Below are 23,039 nucleotides of genomic sequence, written 5' to 3' on the forward strand. Positions count from 1 at the left end.
TATTCTTCTACGAATGAATACTGTTGACTGGCAGCAAATCATTATTCTGGTTCTCAAAAGGAAAGGAACTCATACACCGGTGTTGTACCTGGTAAAGAATAAAATGGAATTTGCAACAGCATCTCTTATTTCACTTACCATCTTTAACATTCATTTTAATTTTTCAACTTCTCCTTGAAACAAAATTGACTGTCCGTGATTCCTCCAATCCAGCGAATCCCATAATTCCAAGAATTGTCACTAGAATTGACAGAATTGTCACTAGTGATGTCAGCACATGAAATGATGGGGATATTTAGATACTAGGTTAGGCAACAGTCGGTGATTGCTCCTTACATAGTTTGGGGTAATGTGCCCCAAGACACTTTGATTGAAGTTCCATTTCTGACCTGGTTTGACCTCAAAGGGGCATTCTGGGATCAGCCTTTACTGCTTAAACAGCCCACTATCTCCCATGTAGAATAATTGTAATTATGTAATTGAATTTCATAAAAATGTTTCTCTGTTCTGTTCTTTTATCATTGATCACATGAATGCAGCAGCAATGTTGTGATCCTGGTGTATTGACATATTGTAAACATGTTACAGGGTTCAGAGCCCCCTACGTCCTTCCCTGTCGACGGGTTGTCAACAATAGTGCTGGAAAATGAACTTTCAGCATGATGCTAAAATGACTCATACACCTCACTAATGCAGCCCTTGGAAATAAATAAGCAGAGCGTGTCAGAAAAGTGAATACTGGCAGGAACATTTTTCAAGATACAGTATGTACATGGCGAGTTAGATGTGCAACACGATTGCTTTTTTTCTAATTAAAGGGAGTCTGTCACCCCAATAACGCCATTTAAACGACTTACAGTGTATAGTAGGGGACATAGACGTTATAAAACTCATACCTGCAGTATAGATTTTACTTCTTTAGTTGGACAGAAAAACAATTTTACTTCATATATAAATTGGGTGCATCATCATAGGTATGGCCATGGGCTCAGTGCACTGTTCCATCACCTCAATTAACATGCCGCATACCTCCCCTTAGCTTGATTGACAGCGCTCAGTTACCTAGAGTGAACACTGCCTGAATTGAATCTCCAGCCCTGTGCATGCACATTAACACCGACAGGAGTTGGGCATGCACATAGGTGGATTATAAAGAGGGCAATCTGGGCTGCAGTACGGGGCCAGGGGCTCCGGAGGGGCCATGGTCTGAAAACAAATTGCCTCCATTCTAATCTGCGTGTAACCGCCGCGGCCGCAGGTCATTGAAATGATGCTGGGCCCGCCCTGCCGCATGACGTCTGGCAGGACATACCCAGCATACAGAGCGCGGGTGCATCTTTTGAAGCCATGCCAACCGAAGAGGAGCTTCAGTTTGTAATGGTGGCTTTGCCGGCTCCTGCGCTTGAAGACTGAGGGCACAAGCTGCCACTCCTGCCTGCCTGGTCTCCCTCCTCAAGTCCTCGCTTTGCACATTAGTAGCTGCTGCCTCCACTGGGTCTGCCACTATTTAAAGTATGTAGAAGGTGGCAGACAGGCAGTGGTAGTAGGCAGCACTTTCTGTATGAAAGTGCAGGGGGGCCATTATTTTTATTTTTAAAATGTGTATATAATGTGGGGGATGGGAGTATACTGAAACTACATGGGGCAAATGCCCCTGCACACTATATGCCTTGCAAATTTTACTTGCATAATATCAAATGCCCATGCACACTGTGTACCCTTCCACCTTGGTAATTTTGCTTGCATCATGTATTTATATGTATGATATAAATACATGATACAAGCAAAATTTCCAAGGTGGAGGGGTACAAAGTATGCAGGGGCATTTGACATCATGCAAGCAAAATTACCAAGGTGAAGGGGCATATAGTGGGCAGTGGCATTTGACATTATGCAAGCAAAATTACCACGGTTGAGGGGCATATAGTGGGCAGTGGCATTTAACATTATGCAAGCAAAATTTCCAAGGCACATAGCGTGCAGGGGCATTCATTTGCCCCATGTAGTTTCAAACTTCTCCCATCCTCCACATTTTTACCCAACAATAAAAGGCCCCTTGCCCTTAGATACAGAGCGCCACTGCAAATTCTGCTTCTACGCATTTAAACTACTGTCACTATTTCCCGGTCTGCAGTCACATAGTGACTGCAGACTAATGTTAAGAAACCAGACAAGCCCTTTAAAGGGAACCTGAGTAAAATATACACATATTTAGGATTAATCTGCAGATTAATAGCATCCTGAAGTCGTGCTGCCATCGCACTTAGAGCCCCGCTGCAAGCAGGAAATGAACTTTCATCCTCGCGGCAGCCTCAGGGGCTTTCAGTCATAGAGGTGCTGCTGGGCGGCTTCAGTAACCGCTCAGTGCATAGTGAACGGCAGCTGTAACTATGCTCCTGCACTGACTTAAAGCCGGTTCTAATGCTGAGCGGCAGGGGCGTACATAGAAGTCATGGGGCCCCATAGCAGAAGCTCTAATTGGGCCCCCCCCCCCTACAAAAAATAAATATTTGTCTGTGTCACAGAAGAGTAGACCTCATAACTTTCCAGCCTTTACATGGTAATTTACCTCCTTCTGAAGTCATAGATTCCTCCTTCATTGCCCCCATAAAGTATGATGCCAACAAAAGTGCCCCCCAAACAGTATGATACCCCTATGGTGCATTCCTCCACATGCACAGTATAATGACCCTATTGTACCCCACTTCAACTCCCACGGCAAAGTATGGTGACCCTAACACAGTATAATCCCCCAACTGTGAACCCCACAGAGCCCTCCATACACTCTCATGGCCCCCACACAGCCCTCCAAACAGTATAATGGCCCCCACACAGCCCTCCAAACAGTATAATGACCCCACACAAACCTTCACACTGTATAATTGCTTTCATACAGTATAATGGCCCCCCACATAGCCCTCAAAATATTATAATGGCCCACATAGCCTTCCATATAGTATAATGCACCACCAATAATCTTCCATATAGTATAATGCGCCCCCATAATCCTCCATATAGTATAATGCTCCCCCCATAAACCTCCATATAGTATAATGCGCTCCCCATAATCCTCCATATAGTATAATGAATTTTCCATGGTACTCCATAGAATATAATGCACTCCCCATAGTCCTCCATACAGTATATTACACACCCCATAGGGTAAAATGCAGCCCCCATATAGTATAATGCACGTCACAGTCCTGCAGTATTATGGGCACCACGTACTCACTGATTTTAAAATACCGTATATTTTAAATAAGCCGACCCGAATATAAGCCGAGGCCCCTAATTTTACCACATAAAAATGGGAAGACCTATTGACTTGAGTATAAGCCTAGGGTGGGAAATGCAGCAGCTACTGGCAAATTTCCCCATCCTCGTATGTGTGGCCCCCTCAATCCCACAATCCCTGGTATGTGTAGCCTCTTCAATCCCCCAATCCCTGGTATGTGTGGCCCCCACAATCCCACAATCCCTAGTATGTGTGGCCCTCACAATCCCTGGTATGTGTGGCCCCCTCAATCCCTCAATCCCTGGTATGTGTGGCCTCCTCGATCCCCCAATCCTGGTACGTGTGGCCTCCTCAATCCTCCAATCCTGGTACGTGTGGCCTCCTCAATCCCACAATCCCTGGCATGTGTGGCCTCCTCAATCCCCCAATCCTGGTATGTGTGGCCTCCTCAATCCCCCAATCCTGGTATGTGTGGCCTCCTCAATCCCCCAATCCTGGTATGTGTGGCCTCCTCAATCCCCAAATCCTGGCATGTGTGGCCTCCTCAATCCCCCAATCCTGGTATGTGTGGCCTCCTCAATCTCCAAATCCTGGTATGTGTGGCCTCCTCAATCCCCAAATCCTGGTATGTGTGGCCTCCTCAATCCCCAAATCCTGGTATGTGTGACTTCCTCAATCCCCAAATCCTGGTATGTGTGGCCTCCTCAATCCCCCATTCCTGGTATGTGTGGCCTCCTCAATCCCCAAATCCTGGTATGTGTGGCCTCCTCAATCCCCCATTCCTGGTATGTGTGGCCTCCTCAATCCCCCATTCCTGGTATGTGTGGCTTCCACATCCCCCCCCAATCACTGCACACATAAAACAAGAAACACTTATACTCACCTTCCTTCCTCACCTCTGCTCCAGCGCTGCGTCCTGTCTGCAGCACCTCATGTCGGCATCTGAGCAGCGCGCGCTCTCAGAAGCCGAGGTGAGCGCTGCCGGCACATTCACTCCTCTGCACTGACAGCAGGAGCCGGGGCTCAGTGCTCCTCCGTGCCGCTACTAAAGAGAATGAATATTCCGTCTTCTCCACGCCCATGGGAGTGGAGAAGAAGGAATATTCATGTCCCTTTAGCAGCGGGGACACGTGATAGCTGCAGCAGCGGCTACAGCGTGTGCCCCGCTCCTGCACTGCCGCAACCCGCTCCTCTGCCGCCGCAACCTCTTACTCACCTATCCTTCTCGTTCCCAGGCTGCTTGGGGCCCTCACGGGCCCCCTCCGGCCACGGGCCCCATAGCAGTGGCGTGGTCTGCCGCCATTGGCGGTACGCCACTGCTGAGCGGGCTGTCAGTGCCGGGGCGCGGTTACAGCCAGGATCTGTCTCTCGCAGCCGTGGGTGGAACTGAGCTCCTCCGGCTGTTGTTAACGGGGGTTTTCCACTACTCGGACAACCCCATCTTAATCCATATGTTTCCCCGTTGTAAAATAACAACATTTATACTCACCGCTGGTGCTTTACCAACGGTGCCGCTAGTATGGCACCGGCAGTGAGTATAAGTGTTGTTATTTTACAAGATCAAAACATACGGATTGAGATGGGGTTGTCTGAGTAGAGGAAAACCCCTTTAAATGGAACCTGCCATGTCGGATAACGCTACTAACCTGCAGATGCAGGGATAATCTGCAGGCTAATCGTGTTAGAAAGGTGCCTGATAGCTGTACTGAAAGTGCAGCTCATGAAAAAAATGGATTTTATTCATCCCAAGAACCACTGGTTTTCAGTCATACAGCTGGCTGTGCAATGATTACCGGCACTGGGAGCTGTCAGTCAATGTTCCAGGGCGTGCTTACAGGCTGTAAGCTATGTGGTGGCTCATACTGTATATTAGGGGCTGTGTGTGGATTCATGCTGTATGTACGGCGGCTGTGTGGGGGCTCATATTGCCTGGGCCTGTGAGTTGTTATCCTCATTGCATCCTCATGGCTTACGGTCTCCTTTTCTTGCCCTGAATGAATTCCCTAATGAAACCGTGCTTGTCTAAAAGAGGGGGAAAACACAACGGAAGAAGATGCCATTCAGTACACAACTGTACAGGCCATATAGGGTCTATGTATAGGGTAGTCCATGTGTATACAAACATGACTATGAGGTATATGGATGTTTTGCAGTGTTAATTGCTCTGCCAGTTGACCTGTCATTTATGATCTGAAGGGTTATTCTTTGTTTGGCAAGGACATCATATAAGTTTCTTCTTGGACTTTGTCAGGGTTTTTTTCTGGTCAGATTGTTGAAAAATATTGATGCTATTTCCCTCAGCCCACTAGCATCTATATTCTATATATTTATGTATGTTCATTACACATTATCTGATTAGCTATTGAGGAGGCCTGGTCAGTTAGAGTAGTGGTAGGGCTACATAGCGGCAGTCGACGAGGAGTGGGGGCGCCATACGGTTTCAGCTCAGGGTGCCAACCTCCGCTGTCAGGAAGGGAATTGTGAAGGGAAAAACTAGTCCCTGTCTCCCCTCATTTCTGCTCTTTTTTAAAAAAAAATCATTGTTAATATAATATGTTAATATTAATATTGAGCAAAATTAATATCAGCCTATTGGTCCGGCCTCTACAATGGTCACGGTCTCTCATGTAGCCCCTTGGGAAAATGAATCCCCCACCCTTGCTCTATTATGTATAGCGCGCCGCTATCTCTGACGTTTTCCATCTACATACAGTACAGACCAAAAGTTTGGACACACCTTCTCATTTAAAGATTTTTCTGTATTTTCGTGACTATGAAAATTGTACATTCACACTGAAGGCATCAGCCCTGTGTAAGGGCTATTTGGCCAAGAAGGAGAGTGATGGGGTGCTACGCCAGATGACCTGGCCTCCACAGTCACCAGACCTGAACCCAATCGAGATGGTTTGGGGTGAGCTGGATCGCAGAGTGAAGGCAAAAGGGCCAACAAGTGCTAAGCATCTCTGGGAACTCCTTCAAGATTGTTGGAAGACTATTTCCGGTGACTACCTCTTGAAGCTCATCAAGAGAATGCCAAGAGTGTGCAAAGCAGTCATCAAAGCAAAAGGTGGCTACTTTGAAGAACCTAGAATATAAGACATATTTTTAGTTGTTTCACACTTTTTTGTTAAGTATATAATTCCACATGTGTTAATTCATAGTTTTGATGCCTTCAGTGTGAATGTACAATTTTCATAGTCATGAAAATACAGAAAAATCTTTAAATGAGAAGGTGCGTCCAAACTTTTGGTCTGTACTGTATATTCACCAGAGCACCTGTGTGTTACTCACATGACCTATCAAATGGGATCATGTGACATGTCAGGTGATACATCGGGTTCCAGGGGGATCCACGCCCTCTAAACTTTGCCTGGAGCCCTTGCTGCTCTTAATCCACCCCTGGGCGTGCACACACAGGGTCAGTACACGTATGCTTTCATCCCCCTCTCCTACTGTATTGCATGATCACTGCATACAGGAACACACAGTAGTGAGTGACTGATGCAGACAAGGGAGGGGTGAGAGCACACCTGCACTGACACTGTGTGTGGGCTAGGCTCCTGCAGTGTCAGTGCAGATGGGCAGCACCGGAGATTCAATTCATTCAGCACTCTCTCTGCCTTATGGCTATTTCACCTGTTTTTGTTATTACCCTGCCATACAACAACCTCAAACCATTGCTGTTATACTTTGCTCAGCAATTTTCGCATTCGCACAACCACAATGTACCAGGCTGACTAACACATTGGACTATTGGTTTATTGATAGGTTATTGCCAAAAGGCTATGTCAACCTAAGCAAGTGAGACTCCCTACCTTGCCTCTCATTCTCATGGGCACAAGACTCCATTTTCAGGAGAAAGGATTTACAACAGGGCACGTTATCCAGAAAAACATACTTCAGTACAGATTATCATAAGGTACAAGCTATATTTTCTTGAATTGTTTCCTTTACTGGGGTGGAAAAACAAAATGACTGTGACTGGAGCACAGTGATGAGTAGTCGGAGCCCTGTGGCTCTTACTGGAAACTCTGTAGCTGATACTAAAGGCACTGTGATAGATACTAGTTACTGTAACTGAAGCTAGGGGAACTGTGGCGAGCACTGATGACATTCCATACATCCCTAAATTAACATGGATATTGATGACCGGTGAATCGCCAGGGCGGCGCTGGTCTCAGCACACCGGGTAGTCTTAGAACACACATTAACAGTGAGCTCTGGTGCCGGCTCATTACTGCTGATCTGAGCCAGCAACAGGGAGCTCACTGCCATTGTGCACATCACACATTGCACACTGTGCAGGGACTAGCCCAGCCCCTGAAATGAGCGTCACTGATGACACGTCACTTCAGGGAGGGGGCACGGGCTGTGGTACCTTTGATGATCGTTCGTTTAAGTATCCCACCATGCACTGGGATTCTGAAACGAAGTGTCATCAAAAACTGAAGTAGTAGAAAAAATAAAATAAATGAAGTTAGTGTTGTTAGGGAAGGATAGGGAATTTTAAATTCAAGTATATTAAAAATTAGTTTAAATTACGGAATTAAATAGATATGGATTTAGGATGAAAATTACTTTGCATGTCGGACCACCTCTTTAAATAACCTCAAGGTACAGGCTAGAGGTTGTGTGAGAATGGCTAAATGATATACCACTGCGTCAGGCCACAATAAATATATAGAACTATTAATACATTGGTTGGTGCTGCTGTGCTTAGTTCACAGATTAATATCTAGACTGATAACATCTAAGAAACATATGTATTGAGTATCAGAACTACGTTAGGACAAGTTACTAAAAAGTTGTATTAGAATTAATGGAACACACCATCAACTTGCTTTTTCATCCGTGCACTTCCTGCATATGTCAGTAGCGCTGCAGCCAAACAGTGAGCTCAGTGGTTCATGCCATGTACAGAGGCACAGACTTCACTGCTTGGCTGCAGCGGTGTTTATGTGATATAAGCGCTGCAGCCAAACAACAAAGACTGGGGTAGCAAAGAGCCGGTGCTATTCCCAAGGAAGGGTAAGTAATACTCGGTTTGTATTTTTATAGCTGCCACAAGCCTATGAATATGAAAGACAGATTTCTGAATGAGAAAATCCCCTTTAAATCTAAAGGCGAGCCGTGCTAAACTATCAGTTATATGTAAGGCTAGAAACTGGATTAATAAAATTATAAAAGTGAATGCAAGAATGTATTATTATATTCAGAATGTCTTTTTATTTTCACAACTAATTTGAGAAATGATATATTATCTGGCAAATATATAGTGACTTTTTAAACTTTATCTCTAGTATTCTTCTCCAAAATAGCACCGCAAATTTGTAATTTATGTTTGGACTTTTTCTATTATACATAATATTTTCATTAGCTATAGATTTGAGATTTTGTTGTAACGGACGTCACATGCGTCATGTCCACTCTGACAAACCTTACAACTATCTGAAGGCTATCTCAATGTCTAACAACTTGTCTTTGTCTGCAGATTATCGCAAGACACTGCGATCGTTTTCCACACAGGAGAGGGGAGCGTTTCCATAGAGAAAATATCAGAGCCCCTTCCATAAGAGTGAGGAGGGGGACGAGAGAGAGAGAGAGGGGGAGCAGACTTTCAAGTCAGAGGCAAGCTTCCTGATGATTTCTTTATCCTGAGAGGCAGAGAGAAGAGAGCGTCACTCATCAGCACTGCCACATTCAGGTAAGCACACACTGCTACTGACACCTTACCTAAAAGTCAAGCATGGGGGGATAATGCTATTCTCCACAGACTACATCCATCTCTCACAGACCTACTGTGGCTTTTCACATGACTTGATCCTCTTTATCAAAAGTGGAATAATGTTGCTAATAACTTCTTTGTAATGTTGGACATTTAAGAATAGGGGTGTTGATGTGTCCAGCATCTCTAAGAATGACGCTATCCTCTTAGATTTGTACTTGGGTTATTTATTCTTTTTCTCTTTTTGAATGAAAAAGTTAGGAAATAATAGAAATGTTAAAAAAGAGGCTTGTTACGTTTCAGGAAGTCAATCGGCCAAAGTTAGAATTTAATTGCGTAAACAATATTTATCGATTGATCTATCATCTATTCACAGTAAAGAGAAATCTGTTAAATACAATATCTGCTAATTTATTAGTTATTGCTGATAAGACATTGTTAGAAACCGAGGAGAGATGTGTTCCAAAAGACACAACAGTGTTTTTCTATTCCTAGGAGCAATGATTTATAGAAAATTAAAGCAACTTGAGACTCAGGTACTCATGCTCTTTATCTGTTATCCCAATCATATGTATTCATCTGCAGATTTACAGACTCCTACATTAGAGGAAATATTATTAAATACATTTTTCATCAAAAATAGCTGACATCCTATTGGAGCATCATAAATTTACATGTAATATTATGAAAATTATGTTGCATACTACAAATGAATATTCTTCCTGGTTTCTACATATGTTCCAACAATGTTTGTAGCAGTTATCTAACATGTAGAATATCTTATCTAAACCATCAACAAATCTATTAAAAATATGCGTAAAACACAAAAGTACAGATAGGATAAATGTGATTGATAGATAGATGATAGATAGATAATAGGTAGCTAAACAAACAGATACAGATAGATAAATGATGAATAAGATAGATATAAATAGATAGATAGATGATAGATAGATGATAGACAGATTATAGATAGATATATGATAGATAAGATAGATGATAGATAGTTAGATAGATAGCTAGATATATGATAGATAGTTGATAGATAGATAGATAGACAGATAATTGATAAATAGATAGACATATGATAGATAAGATAGATAGACATATGATAGATGATAGATAAGGTAGATAGACAGATAGATAGATATATGATAGATAGATAGATAGATAGATAGATAGATAAATAGATAGTTTGATGATAGATAAGATAGATATATATATAGATGATAGATTGATAGATAGATAGATAGATAATAGATAGATATATGATAGACATATAGAAAGATAGATAATATATAGATAGATGATAGATAGATAATAGATAGATATATGATTGATAGATAAATAGATAGATAATAGATAGACACTGTAGGTAGATAGATAGACAGATAATAGATAGATATATGATAGATAAGATAGACAGATAGATAGATGATAGATAGACAGAGTTATACAGTTATTTCAGGGAACATGTGCGGCACCAGTAATGTAATATCTATCGCACCATGTGAGTCATAAGTGCCTGCATCCAATAGACATTGTAGTTGTGCAGGAAAAGTAAAACTATATAATATGAAGCCAGTTCCTGACTAACAAGCTGACATTTCACACTAAAGGCTGTCAATGTCCCTTCCTATTCATGTTGAGATCCAGTGCTTTATAGTTCTATATTTTGCAATTATGTCACAGCATTTGTGTACATGTAATTTACATTCCCTAAATTAAGGCTAATTGTAATCCCGGCTATTGGAAGCCATCCTTATGACTATGTAAATGTGCTAATGAGGTAACGTTCCTCCCTCCCTATAAAGTGTAAGCTCTTACTGTAGCATTCACTTGCATCCTTTCTGCCCATCCTCATGTGTAAGTGATACAGTGTATCTATTACCGCCTTGTAGAGAACCACCACAAATATTTCTACAAATTATAATAACAGATAGCTGCTTAGGGTTTTCATCACTTGCAGTAAACCCTTTTATGTCTGCTGAGGGGATGGCATCATTATCACAGAAATGTGTAAAATGTTTTCTGTCTTGTCAGAGAAAAGTGCTAAATTCAAGGAAAACTGATATCAAAGTGTGATTTATAAAATCGTCACTAAAGTTGGGTAAGACTAAGCCGTGCAATTAGGTTATGCATAGAAAAGGATATAACGTCATGTTATGAAACTCGTTCATTTTTTGTGGAATGTTGTCTTCAAAGCCTGGTGAATTATATAAGCGAGATTTTCTTACACAAAGTTAAAATAATTACTGCCTAAACACATTAGGAGAGATTAAGTAAGAAAAACGCGCCAGAACTGTGGCTCAGAATGTGGCAAAACACCGGTGGACATGCCATGCACAGATTTATATGTGTTTTAGACACTTTTAGGTGTAAGTAGATAGTTTTGAAAAGTGTCTAGAAATGATGTGTTGATAAAAGGAGTTTTAAATGACTACAAACTGAAATGCTAAAGTACAGTAGTTATTGAATATTTGCATTTTGCAAAAATTCCCCTACAGACAGGAGATGCCCAACGTGCCAGCAGAATGCTATAAAGCTGGAGGAGCTAAACAGTGTGATATATGTATGTATGAATATATATCTATATATATAAATATATGTATCTCTTTAATTAGGGTGGCCCTACAGTAAATGACAGTTACCTTTAATGCACACAAAGGGATGAGTGTCAATCATTGTGTAAGACTGGCCACTGGACTCATAAGCCCAGAGTTATTGGGATTTCAATGTATACATACAAGGTGAAGCAGAACATTAATATGATTCTTTTTAGGTGAATTAGTGGCCAGGTAGGTTTACTCGGTGACTTCCCGCCCCATAGTGAACCCTAACTGCTCATCATAAGTGTGATAGGACTTGCAAGAAACAAAAATGTGTGCGTTTCTTTCTATCCCCCCTCAGGGAATCATTCAATAGATACAATGAGGTCAAGAATAAATAAATTGATAAGCATGACGTTCATGCTGACGCACATGATTGTGCGGGAAAAAGTAGGTGGGATTTCACTTTTACTTGTAGCGTGACTCATTTACTAAGAATCTCCATCACTTTTCTTATTTAAAAAAAATGGTGGCAAACAGCGCTGTCTGATCTAGCATTGTTTTTAGCCAAAATACAGTATTAATAAATCTCCACCATGTTATTAAAACATCTTAATAAATATCACAATCTAATGTAGTTTTTCCTTGTGACTTGGATTTTGCACAACTAATAAAAACCAATCTTTGTAATTTGTAAATAAATCCACAGATTGCTCAGTAGTGAAGAACGGTGAGAAAAGGTCAAAAAGGTGAAAAATCATGGAATTGCTCATTAAAACATAAAAATAATTGTAATAAATATCTGACTTGTTTAGGAACCCTAGTCACAAATAAAGAATCTAGGGTTAAGTCATTTGTGTAAGAAGAATGGTCAAGATCTTTTTCTATAAGGACATGACACGTATCAGTAGAAGTATTAATGCTCAAACATTACCTGTTTAAAACAAAAGAAGTCAATCATATGACATGGTGTAATATTGCACTTGTAAGTTACTGTAATTTTAAATAAGAAATGATAATGTCCTACATATGTTCCATTAGATATTAACTACTCCAGCAAATGGTTTTGTCAACTATGCAATGACACTGAATGGGAATTTATGAATTTCCATAAACATATTGCTTATTTGTACCCTTTGATTTTCTGGTGGCTTGAGGTCATACTGGGAACTATACACAGCGCACAATGTGACAAGTCTGCAGTCACACCAGCCTCATACAAAGTCGACCTTAGGCTGAATGGTATGCTGTGCAAAATTGCTTTTGGTGCCCCCCCCCGCCCATTATATACATACAGTCATAAATCCTAGTCCTCAAGAGAAATATATGTCTATGCTGCCATGTTAACTAACTATTAACAGAAACATTGAGAAGTAAATTTACTTCTTAAAAGAAAAAAAACTAAAAAAAAACATGACTGTGTATATACAGTCATGGCCAAAAGTGTTGGCACCCTTGAAATTGTTCCAGAAAATGAAGTATTTCTCCCAGAAATTATTGCAATTGCACATGTTTTGTTATGCACATGTTTATTTCCTTTGTGTGTATTGGAACAACACAAAAAAAACAGAAAAAAAGGCTAATTGGACATAATTTCACACAAAACTCCAAAAATGGGCCAGACAAAATTGTTGGCACCTTTCCAAAATTGTGGGTAAACAACTTTGTTTCAAGCATGTGATGCAATGTGGGCAATATGAAAATCACACCTGAAACCAGTTAAAAAGGGGAGAAGTTGACTCAATCTTTGCATTGTTTGTCTATGTGTGCCACACTAAGCAAGGAGAACAGAAAGAAGAGAAGAGAACTGACTGTGGACTCGAGAACCAAAATTGTTGAATAATTTTAACAATCTCAAGGTTACAAATCCATCTCCAAAGATCTTGATGTTCCTTTGTCCACGGTGCTCAACATAAACAAGAAGTTTACAACCCATGGCACTGTAGTTAATCTCCCTGAACGTGGATGGCAGAGAAAAATTAATGAAAGGCTGCAACTCAGAATAGTCCAGATGGTGGATAAGCAGCCCCAATAAAGTGCCAAAGGAATTCAAGCTGTTCTGCAGGCTCAGGGTGCATCAGTGTCAGTGCGAACAGTCCATCGACATTTGAATGAAATGAAACGATATGGCAGGAGACCCAGGAGGACCCCACTGCTGACACAAAGACATAAAACAGCTAGACTGCGGTTTCCCAAAAGGTACGTGAGTAAGTCAAAATCCTTCTGGGAAAGCATCTGCTGGACAGATGAGACCAAGATAGAGCTTTTTAGTAAAGCACATAATTCTCCTGTTTGCCAAAAACAGAATGAGGCCTACAAAGAAAAGAACATAATACATACAGTCAAATATGGTGGAGGTTCAAAGATGTTTGGGGAATATTTTGCTGCCTCTGGCACTGGATGCCTAGACTGTGTGCAAGGCATCATGAAATCTGAAGATTACCAAAGGATTTTGGGTCACAATGTAGTGCCCAGTGTCAAAAAGCAGGGTTTGCATCCTAGGTCTTCTAGCAGGACAATGATCCCAAACATACTTCAAGAAGCTGCCAGAAATGGATGGAAGCAAAGTGCTGAAGAGTTCTGAAGTGGCCAGCAATGGGTCCAGATCTAAATCACATTAAACACCTGTGGACAGATCTTAAAATTGTTGTTGGGAGAAGGCACCCTTCAAATAAGAGAGACCTGAAGCAGTTTGCAAAAGAAGAGTGGTCCAAAATTCCAGTTGAGAGGTGTAGGAAGGTTGTTGATGGTTATAGGAAGCGATTGATTGCAGTTATTTATTCCAAAGGGTGTTCAATCAAATATTTAGTTGAGGGTGGCAACAATTTTGTCTGTCCCATTTTTGGGGTTTTGTATGAAATTATGTTCAATTTGCCTTTTTTCTCTGTTTTTTTTTTGTTGTTCCAACACACACAAAGGAAATAAACATGTGTATAGAAAAACATGTGTAATTGCAATAATTATCTGGGAGAAATACTTCATTTTCTGGAACAATTTCAAGGGTGCCAACACTTTTGTTCATGACTGTATACCACTCTACACACATTTTTTTTTGTGTATTGAATTGATCCCACTCACATGTATAAACTCATGTGAATATGTAGTGTGGATGTGGAATCTACACTTTAAATTCACATCAAACCCACCATATCTTAACTTGCCTGTAAAAAGATATTCCTGTCTTGTACATTTACTTGAACTTGCCTGTTTGTACAGATGAACGAGGCACCTTCAGGTATCCTGAAATTGTACCCAAGGATGAGCCAAACTTGTGCAAGTCCACAATTCTTTTCCTGATATTTTGGCTGATTTCTTTAGACTTTCCCATGATGCTACACAAATAAGAGGTATTCCAATCTTGTAAACTTATGGCATATGAACAGAATACACCATAAATTTATAATAGATGTTACCAATGGGACCAGCATCTATATTCAGTACGTGGCCCTGGTAGGCGCTGCTTTCATGGAGAGGTGGTCAGAATTCCTGTACAAGTGAATGGGTATTCTAATCAACTCTTGGCGGAGACCGGCACACTTCATACTAGAAAACATCTAACACCCATAGGAAAAATAAGTTTTAAAGTTACAGCAACAATTGTGCTCTACATCAACCCATTATGGATGCTATGGTTGGCTTCCAAGCGCACATTCTAAAAAATGATAAGGACCATTTTCAAAATAAACTCACATGCTGGGAGACCACTAAGGATTGATCCATTAGACATAAGCCCCCATAGAGTGCAGGGAATAATTACACAGCAATACTTTAATAGTACAGTAATATTACAATATTATACCGAGTTATCACATAGAATATACGCATTGTTTATATGTTATATACACACTGACGAATAAAATGGTAACAATGTTATGAACTTTTGACTTTCAGGCTCCATATCTCACCATCCACTACTGCTTTCGACCTACCATCATTTTAGGCACAATCATCTTGGCTATCTCATGCATAAATTTGACCTGCAACTATTTAGCATATGATTAGTTATGCAGATTCTTGTCAGGTTACTGCACTGTTACTGTTTTGCTCCTGGAGATGGAAAAATCTTTTTCTTCCTGTATACTACAAATTACAACCTAGGCTCACATTCCCTAATAGCTCAGTGAGTTATTAGGTTGATACCCAAGCAAAACATTATTGGTTCAAATCGAGGCATAGCCATGAAGAAGATTTTCCAAGAAAAGAGAACTAGCACCATCCAGCTCATCAATAGCGGTCTCTATGCCAAGAAAATTGCCAAACTGCATCATGTGAGTACCATGACAGTAGGAAGAATATGAAAAGAAGTCCTTCCATCCATTCAAAAGACAAAAGGTTGGCGTCCAGGCAAAATATCGGAGTCAACATGTCAGCTCATCACAAGGTCTATCAGTTCTGGTGCGACAAACACGGCAGTGGAGGTGGCTCGTATACTTCATAATAGTGAGACGTCCATGCAAGCACCGTGCTACGCACAATACACAAGTCTGGAATGGTGGCTCAAAAAAATGTGAAGAAGCCTCGACTTTAATATCGTCATAAGAATCGTCGGCTCAACTATTCCATCAGGGCAACAACACAAAGCATACGATGATATTGGTAAAGAAATGGTTTAATGACAAGATGTAGAGGTGCTGGATTGACCCCCACAGTCACCAGACCTCAACCCAATCGCACACTTCGACATGTACATATCAACCCAGGGACAAAATCAAAAGGTGGTCTCAATACTGAGCTATATGTGAGTAGCCTACAATACGAGTTACATTGTACACTCGAGTACTATGGGTATGAAAAGGACGACATACTGTTCCATCAGGGCAACAACATAACGCATACGATGAGATTGGGAAAGAAATGGTTTAATGACAAAGATGTAGAGGTGCTGGATTGACCCCCACAGTCACCAGACCTCAACCCAATCGCACACTTGTGGGTAGAGTTGAAGAATAAGCTGTATACATACCCAAGTGAGTCGACCAGTATGCACCATATTTGGGAACACGTAGAAGAGACCTCGGCAGAGACATGCTTGAATCTTAACTACAGAAGACACAGATGGATTCAGGTAGTGTTGAAAGTCAACAGTAACATGCAGTGACATGACAAGAATCTGCATAACTAATCAATTGCTAAATAGTTGCAGGTCAAATTTATGTATGAGATAGCCAAGATGATTGTCTATAATATGATGGTAGTCTCACGTTTGAAGCAGTAGTGGATGGTGAGATATGGAGCCTGAAAGTCAAAAAAGTTTAAAATATTGTTGCCCTTTTGCTTGTCAGTGTATATACAACCCCTGGCAAAAATTATGGAATAACCGGGCTCGGAGGATGTTCATTCAAATGGCAACTTTAGGGCTTTAAGAAACACTAAAAGAAATCAAGATTAAAAATGTGGTACTCAGTAAGGGTAATTTTTTTCAGACCAAGCAGAGAGAAAAAATTATGGAATCACTCAATTCTGAGGAAAAAATTATGGAATCATGAAAAACAAACACACAAAAGAACACTCCAATACATCACTAGTATTTTGTTGCACCACTTCTGGCTTTAATAACAGCTTGCAGTCTCTGAGGCATGGACTTAATGAGTGACAAACAGTACTCTTGATCAATCTGGCTCCAACTTTCTCTGATTGCTGTTGCCAGATCAGATTTGCAGGTTGGAGCTTTGTCATGGACCATTTTCTTCAACTTCCACCAAAGATTTTCAATTGGATTGAGATCCGGACTATTTGCAGGCCATGACATTGCCCTTATGTGTCTTCTTTCAAGGAATGTTTTCACAGTTTTTGCTCTATGGCAGGATGCATTATCATCTTGAAAAATGATGTCATCATCCCTAAACATCCTTTCAATTGATGGGATAAGAAAACTGTCCAAAATATCAATGTAAACTTGGGCATTTATTGAAGATGTAATGACAGCCATCTCCCCAGTGCCTTTACCTGACATGCTGCCCCATATAATCAATGACTGTGGAAATTTGCATGTTCTCTTCATGCAGTCATCTTTATAAATCTCATTGGAACGGCACCAAACAAAAGTTCCAGCATCATCACCTTGCCCAATGCAGATTCGCGATTCATCACTGAATATGACTTTCATCCAGTCATCTACAGTCAATGATTGCTTTTCCTTAGCCCATTGTAACCTTGTTTTTTTCTGTTTAGGTGTTAATTGTGGCTTATGTTTAGCTTTTCTGTATGTAAATCCCATTTCCTTTAGGCGGTTTCTTACAGTTCGGTCACAGACATTGACTCCAGTTTCCTCCCATTCGTTCCTTATTTGTTTTGTTGTGCATTTCCTGTTTTGGAGACATATTGCTTTAAGTTTCCGGTCTTGACACTCTGGTGTCTTCCTTGGTCTACCAGTATGTTTGCCTTTAACAACCTTCTCATGTTGTTTGCATTTGGTCCAGATTTTAGACACAGCTGACTGTGAACAACCAACATCTTTTGCAACATTAAGAGTTTGATAATCTTCTCCTTTGTTTCAATTGACATCTCTCGTGTTGGAGCCATGATTCATGTCAGTCCACTTGGTGCAACAGCTCTCCAAGGTGTGATCACTCCTTTTTAGAATGCAGACTAACGAGCAGATCTAATTTGTTGCAGGTGTTAGTTTTGGAAATGAAAATTTACAGGGTGATTCCCTAATTTTTTCCTCAGAATTGAATGATTACATAATTTTTTCCCTCTGCTTGGTCTGAAAAAAATTACCCTTACTGAGTACCACATTTTTAATCTTGATTTCTTTTAGTGTTTCTTAAAGCCCTAAAGTTGCCATTTGAAATGACTTTAGTTTTGTGCCATGTCTGTGATCAACAACATTAAACAACTGAATGAGCATCCTCCGAGCCCGGTGATTCCATAATTTTTGCCAGGGGTTGTATATACTGTATACATATACAGTTGAAACCAGACGTTTACATACACTATATAAAAAGACACATAAGCATGTTTTTCTTAATATCTGACATGAAATCAGAATAAACTTTTCCCATTTAAGGTCAATTAGGAGTACCATAATTTTTAATATTTGCCAAATGCCAGAATAATGAGAGAGAGAGAAAGTTTTAAGGAATTTTTATTACTTACTGCAAAGTCAAAAGTTTACATACATTTCATTAGTATTTGGTACCATTGCCCTTAAACTGAATAACTTCAGTCAAATGTTTGGGATATCCTTCCACAAGCTTCTCAGAATAGTTGGTTGGAATTTGGGCCTATTCCTCCTGACAAAACTGATGCAACTCAGCCAGGTTTGTAGGTCGCCTTGCTCACACCTGCCTTTTCAGCTTTGCCCATAAATTTTCAATAGGACTGAGATCAGGGCTTTGTGATGGCCACTCCAAAACATTGACTTTGTTATCCTTAAGTCACTTTGTTACCATTTTGGCAGCATGCTTTGGGTCACTCTCCATTTGGAAGACCCATTTCCACCCAAGCTTTAACTTTCTGGCTGATGTCTTGAGATGTTGCTTCAGTATTGCCACATAATCTTCTTTTCTCATGGTGCCATCTATTTTGTGAAGTGCACCAGTCCCTCCTACAGCAAAACAACTCCACAACATGATGCTGCCACCCCCGTGTTTCACAGTTGGGATGGTGTTCTTCGGCTTCCAAGCTTCTCCCTTTTTCCTCCAAACGTAACTATGGTCATTATGCCCAAAAAGTTAAATTTTAGTTTCATCAGACCACAGGACATGTCTTCAAAAATTAAGGTCCTGTTCCTGTGTGCAAACATTAATCTGGCTTTTTTATGTTTCTTTTGGAGTAATGGCTTCCTGGCAGAGTGCCCTTTCAGACCATGTTGATACGGTACTCGTTTCACGGTGGAAATTGACACAATCTTACCAGCTTCCGCCATCATCTTCACAATGTCTTTTGCTTTTGTCCCTCGGTTGATATGCACATGTCGGACCAAAGCACGTTCATCTGTGGGACACAGAACCCGTATCCTTCCTGAGCGGTATGATGGCTGGATATTCCCATCTTGTTTGTACTTGCATATAATTGTTTGTACAGATGAACGAGGCACCTTCAGGAATCTTGAAATTGTACACAAGGATGAGCCAGACTTGTGCAAGTCCACAATTCTCTTTCTGATATCTTGGTTGATTTCTTTAGATTTTCCCATGATGCTACACAAAGAAGCAGTGTGTTTCAGGTGTGCATTAAAATACATCCACAGGTGTGTCTCTAATTAACTCAGATGTTTCCAAAAAACCTATAACAAGCTTACAAACACATGACATCATTATATGGGCAGTCCAGAATTGTTTAAAGGCATAGTAATCTTAGTGTATGTAAACTTTTGACTCTGCAGTAAGTAATAAAAATGCCTTAAACACTTTTTCTCTCTCATTATTCTGCCATTTTCTCAAATATTAAAAATTATGGTAATCCTAATTGACCTAAAACGGGAGAAGTTTATCCTGATTTCATGTCAGATATTGAGAAAAACATGCATATGTGTCTTTTTATATAGTTTATGTAAACTTCTGGTTTCAACTGTATATAGATATACTCAACATACAATATATTGCACATGGCACTCACAAACTGGATGTATACCACACAGGGAACTCGCAAACTAGACATAGATCACATCTGACACTCACACACTGAATATATATTATAAATATTGCTCAAACATTGGACTAATACTTTTATTATACCTACAGACAGCACAGTCTGGTCCGCTGGGCATCTCTGGTCTTCTTAATCCAGCGCCTCCTCTCTTCTTACTATCATCATCCTCCTTTACTGCTTCAAATGGATGATGCGGCCAACGTCATCATCACTCTAAAATCACCTCCGGTGCCTAGTGGCAAATACAGGCCTGTGTACAAGTCATTCATTTTCACTATTTCCCTTTTTAGCTTTGCCAATGTTACTTGTTTCATCATCTCATATAATATTATATTTTGGTTGTGTAGCATTGGAGATGTTTGTTTTGTTGATCCTATAAGAAATTTTGCAAATAAATACAAAAAATCCTATGTGAAGAATATTCTTTATTTCTTCAATCTAAATGATAAGGATGGTATTGAGAATTATGCTGAGGGAAGACATATTAGGTGCCGAAGGGAAGAAAGATTGCAAGTGAGGCTTCAGAACTGTAAAAAAAACACTTGCAAAATGTTAATCTTTCATTTTTCTTAAAGGGAATCTGTCAAGAGGTTTTTGCTATGTGTTCTGAGAGCAGTCTGATATAGGAGCTGAGGCCCTGATTCCAGAGATGTGTCACTTACTGGGCTGTTTCAATAAATTCAGTGCTTAATCAGCAGGAGATTATCACTATCTGACTAGCTGCCTCATGATTGCTGTCCAACCATGCCCCTATTACTTGGATTAGCAGCTCTCTGTCGATATACATTTCACAGAGAAAGCTGTGGTGGGGCAGAGTTATACACAGTTCAACATTCCAAGCTCTGCTAAATCTGCAGCAGAAAAAAATGATTCTGTAACAACTGCTGCACCCAGTAAACTAAGTGATACATCAATGTTATCAGGCTCTCTTGCCCTACACTATGCTGCTGTCAGATTACATAGCAAAAAACTGCTGACAGATTCCCTTTAACCATAGCTCCCAACCGTCCCGGATTCAGCAGGACTGTCCCGTCATGCCAGGGCTTTGTCCCGACTTCTAGTACTCACCTCTCTCCGACGTTGTCATCACTCTGTTGCTCCTCCTCTGGGGGAGGGCTGCATCTCTCTGCACTGACATAAATTCAATTATAAAATTTACGTTTTCACTTGTGATTCCATGTTCGGAGACAGGAGCTCTAGTTATGAGCCAATGCTCATAATAGGAGAATTTGGTAATCTTGACCTACATTGCAGGAAGTGAATCAAGAAGCAGATTATACATGTACATAGAGATACAATGTATATAACAGTGCATTTCAATGTACCCTGCATACTAGAGGTGAAGAAAAAGTCAGAATTTATGTTTCTATAAAACTACTAAAAATAATGCTAAGCAATTACAAAAATGTAATTTTTTCTTTTTTGTGAGTCTCCCCGGTATTCAAACTCACAACTTTCAACATTACAGGTAAGAGCTAAAACAATTGAGCCACAGGTTCTGGTGATTTATCAAAGACAAAAAGAGATTTCCTATTGACAAGCATACCTGTATTATAAAATGTATATAATTTTACAAAACACTATATTTCAAGAAAAACAATTAAAAAAGCAAAATATCCCCACAATGTATTGAAGCCTGTAAGAAAAACCACTAGGATATAAAGGTGCAGTATAGTAGCTAAATAATCCCAGACAATGTTATTGCTCAAATAATAAAAATTAGTAGAGATATGTATAAACATAGATAACCATAGTGTGCAGGAAACATAAATATAAGGATTATTAAATCAAGACAGGCACATAGTCCCTGACCGCAGAGTGCTATAAGAAATATTTCCAAGCAAGGCATATAATAGTGCCAATAACCGCCCTATCTATAAAGTGCAAAGAACAAACTTATAGTCCTACAAACAAAGGTGCTAGTTCAAGCAAGGCACATATAATGCCAATAAATGCCCCATCCTTGAAGCACACAAAGATAAACAATAGGGTATACCATTGATATGTAGAGTCCTAGAATGTGGAATCCAATGTACCAGGCAATATAGTATCAGTGGGGATGTCACTGGGAGAATTTTGTGTACTTTATCTATATTGTATGCTCTGACTCCACAGGCAGATTATACTAATACATTGTACACAGCAGTGTATTATTATGTCCCTGCATTCTAGAGTGAGACATTTTTTCTTACTATAACATTACTAAAAACAATGAAAAACAATTATGTAGCGCCCCTGCGGGTTCAGTCGCCACAGAGGTACTGCATCTCATCCAGAGGTGTGGTATCCCACTCTCAGGTAAGGATGGAGTACTGCCCGGGAGCCACACACTTGCATCCATTACACTCCACTTCAGAGGGAAGGGCGAGATTTCTCCTAAGGGAGAGCACAGTCCCTGGTCCCTAGCTGGAGGGTGGAACCATGTAGTGAGTGTGGGTAGAGGAAGAAGATCAGGGGAGCACAGGCAGAAGTAGTATAAGAAAGCAGGGAACCATCTAGAAGCAGCCAGTCCTGCTCAGGAGAGCAGTGGAGGAGGTCCAGGCTCCAGGCTCCAGTGCTTGGAGCAGGAGTTGAGAGGAGAGAGAGAGGAGTGGGGCCTAGTCTGAGAGGCCCAGGAGAGAGAGTGAGAGAGGACGGGAGCAGAGGGAAGGCTCCAGAGACAGAGGGGATCCCAGGGGCACGGGGAGTGCAGGAAGCCACCAGTGCACCCGAATCTACACGGATGTGGAGGGATCAGGCCGCAGATGGGACCGGCCCCTAAACTAGTGGAGAACAACCAGGCTCAGCTAGACAACCGGAGGCTACTGTACTTGCAAGGTGAAGCTGCTAACCACCACAATTACATCGCCGAAAAGGTGGCCACAGAGGGTCCAGGGGACTGCAGGTCGCCCGACAAGATCCGAGGCTACCGGCTTGGGACCCTGATTGTGATGCG

The 23,039-nt window shown here is 40.8% G+C and overlaps 1 protein-coding gene across 2 annotated transcripts in view; it reads left to right on the forward strand.

Moving 5' to 3' along the window:
- Positions 1–8,122: 8,122 nt before the first annotated feature.
- UCN3 (urocortin 3) overlaps positions 8,123–23,039 on the forward strand; it is a 32,208-nt gene continuing 17,291 nt past the window's right edge. Inside the window, exons 1-2 of one of the 2 annotated variants that reach the window (XM_073650748.1) lie at positions 8,123–8,263; positions 8,727–8,939. The gene's annotated coding sequence lies outside the window, so the exon portion shown is untranslated. Of the gene's footprint in view, positions 8,264–8,706; positions 8,940–23,039 lie in introns of those variants that run through there. The other variant, XM_073650749.1, reaches the window with a different exon arrangement.

This window comes from Phyllobates terribilis, unplaced genomic scaffold, assembly GCF_046119375.1.
Source record: "Phyllobates terribilis strain yellow unplaced genomic scaffold, ASM4611937v1 Scaffold_11__3_contigs__length_659146591, whole genome shotgun sequence".
In the NCBI taxonomy this organism is placed as follows: Eukaryota; Metazoa; Chordata; class Amphibia; order Anura; family Dendrobatidae; genus Phyllobates; species Phyllobates terribilis.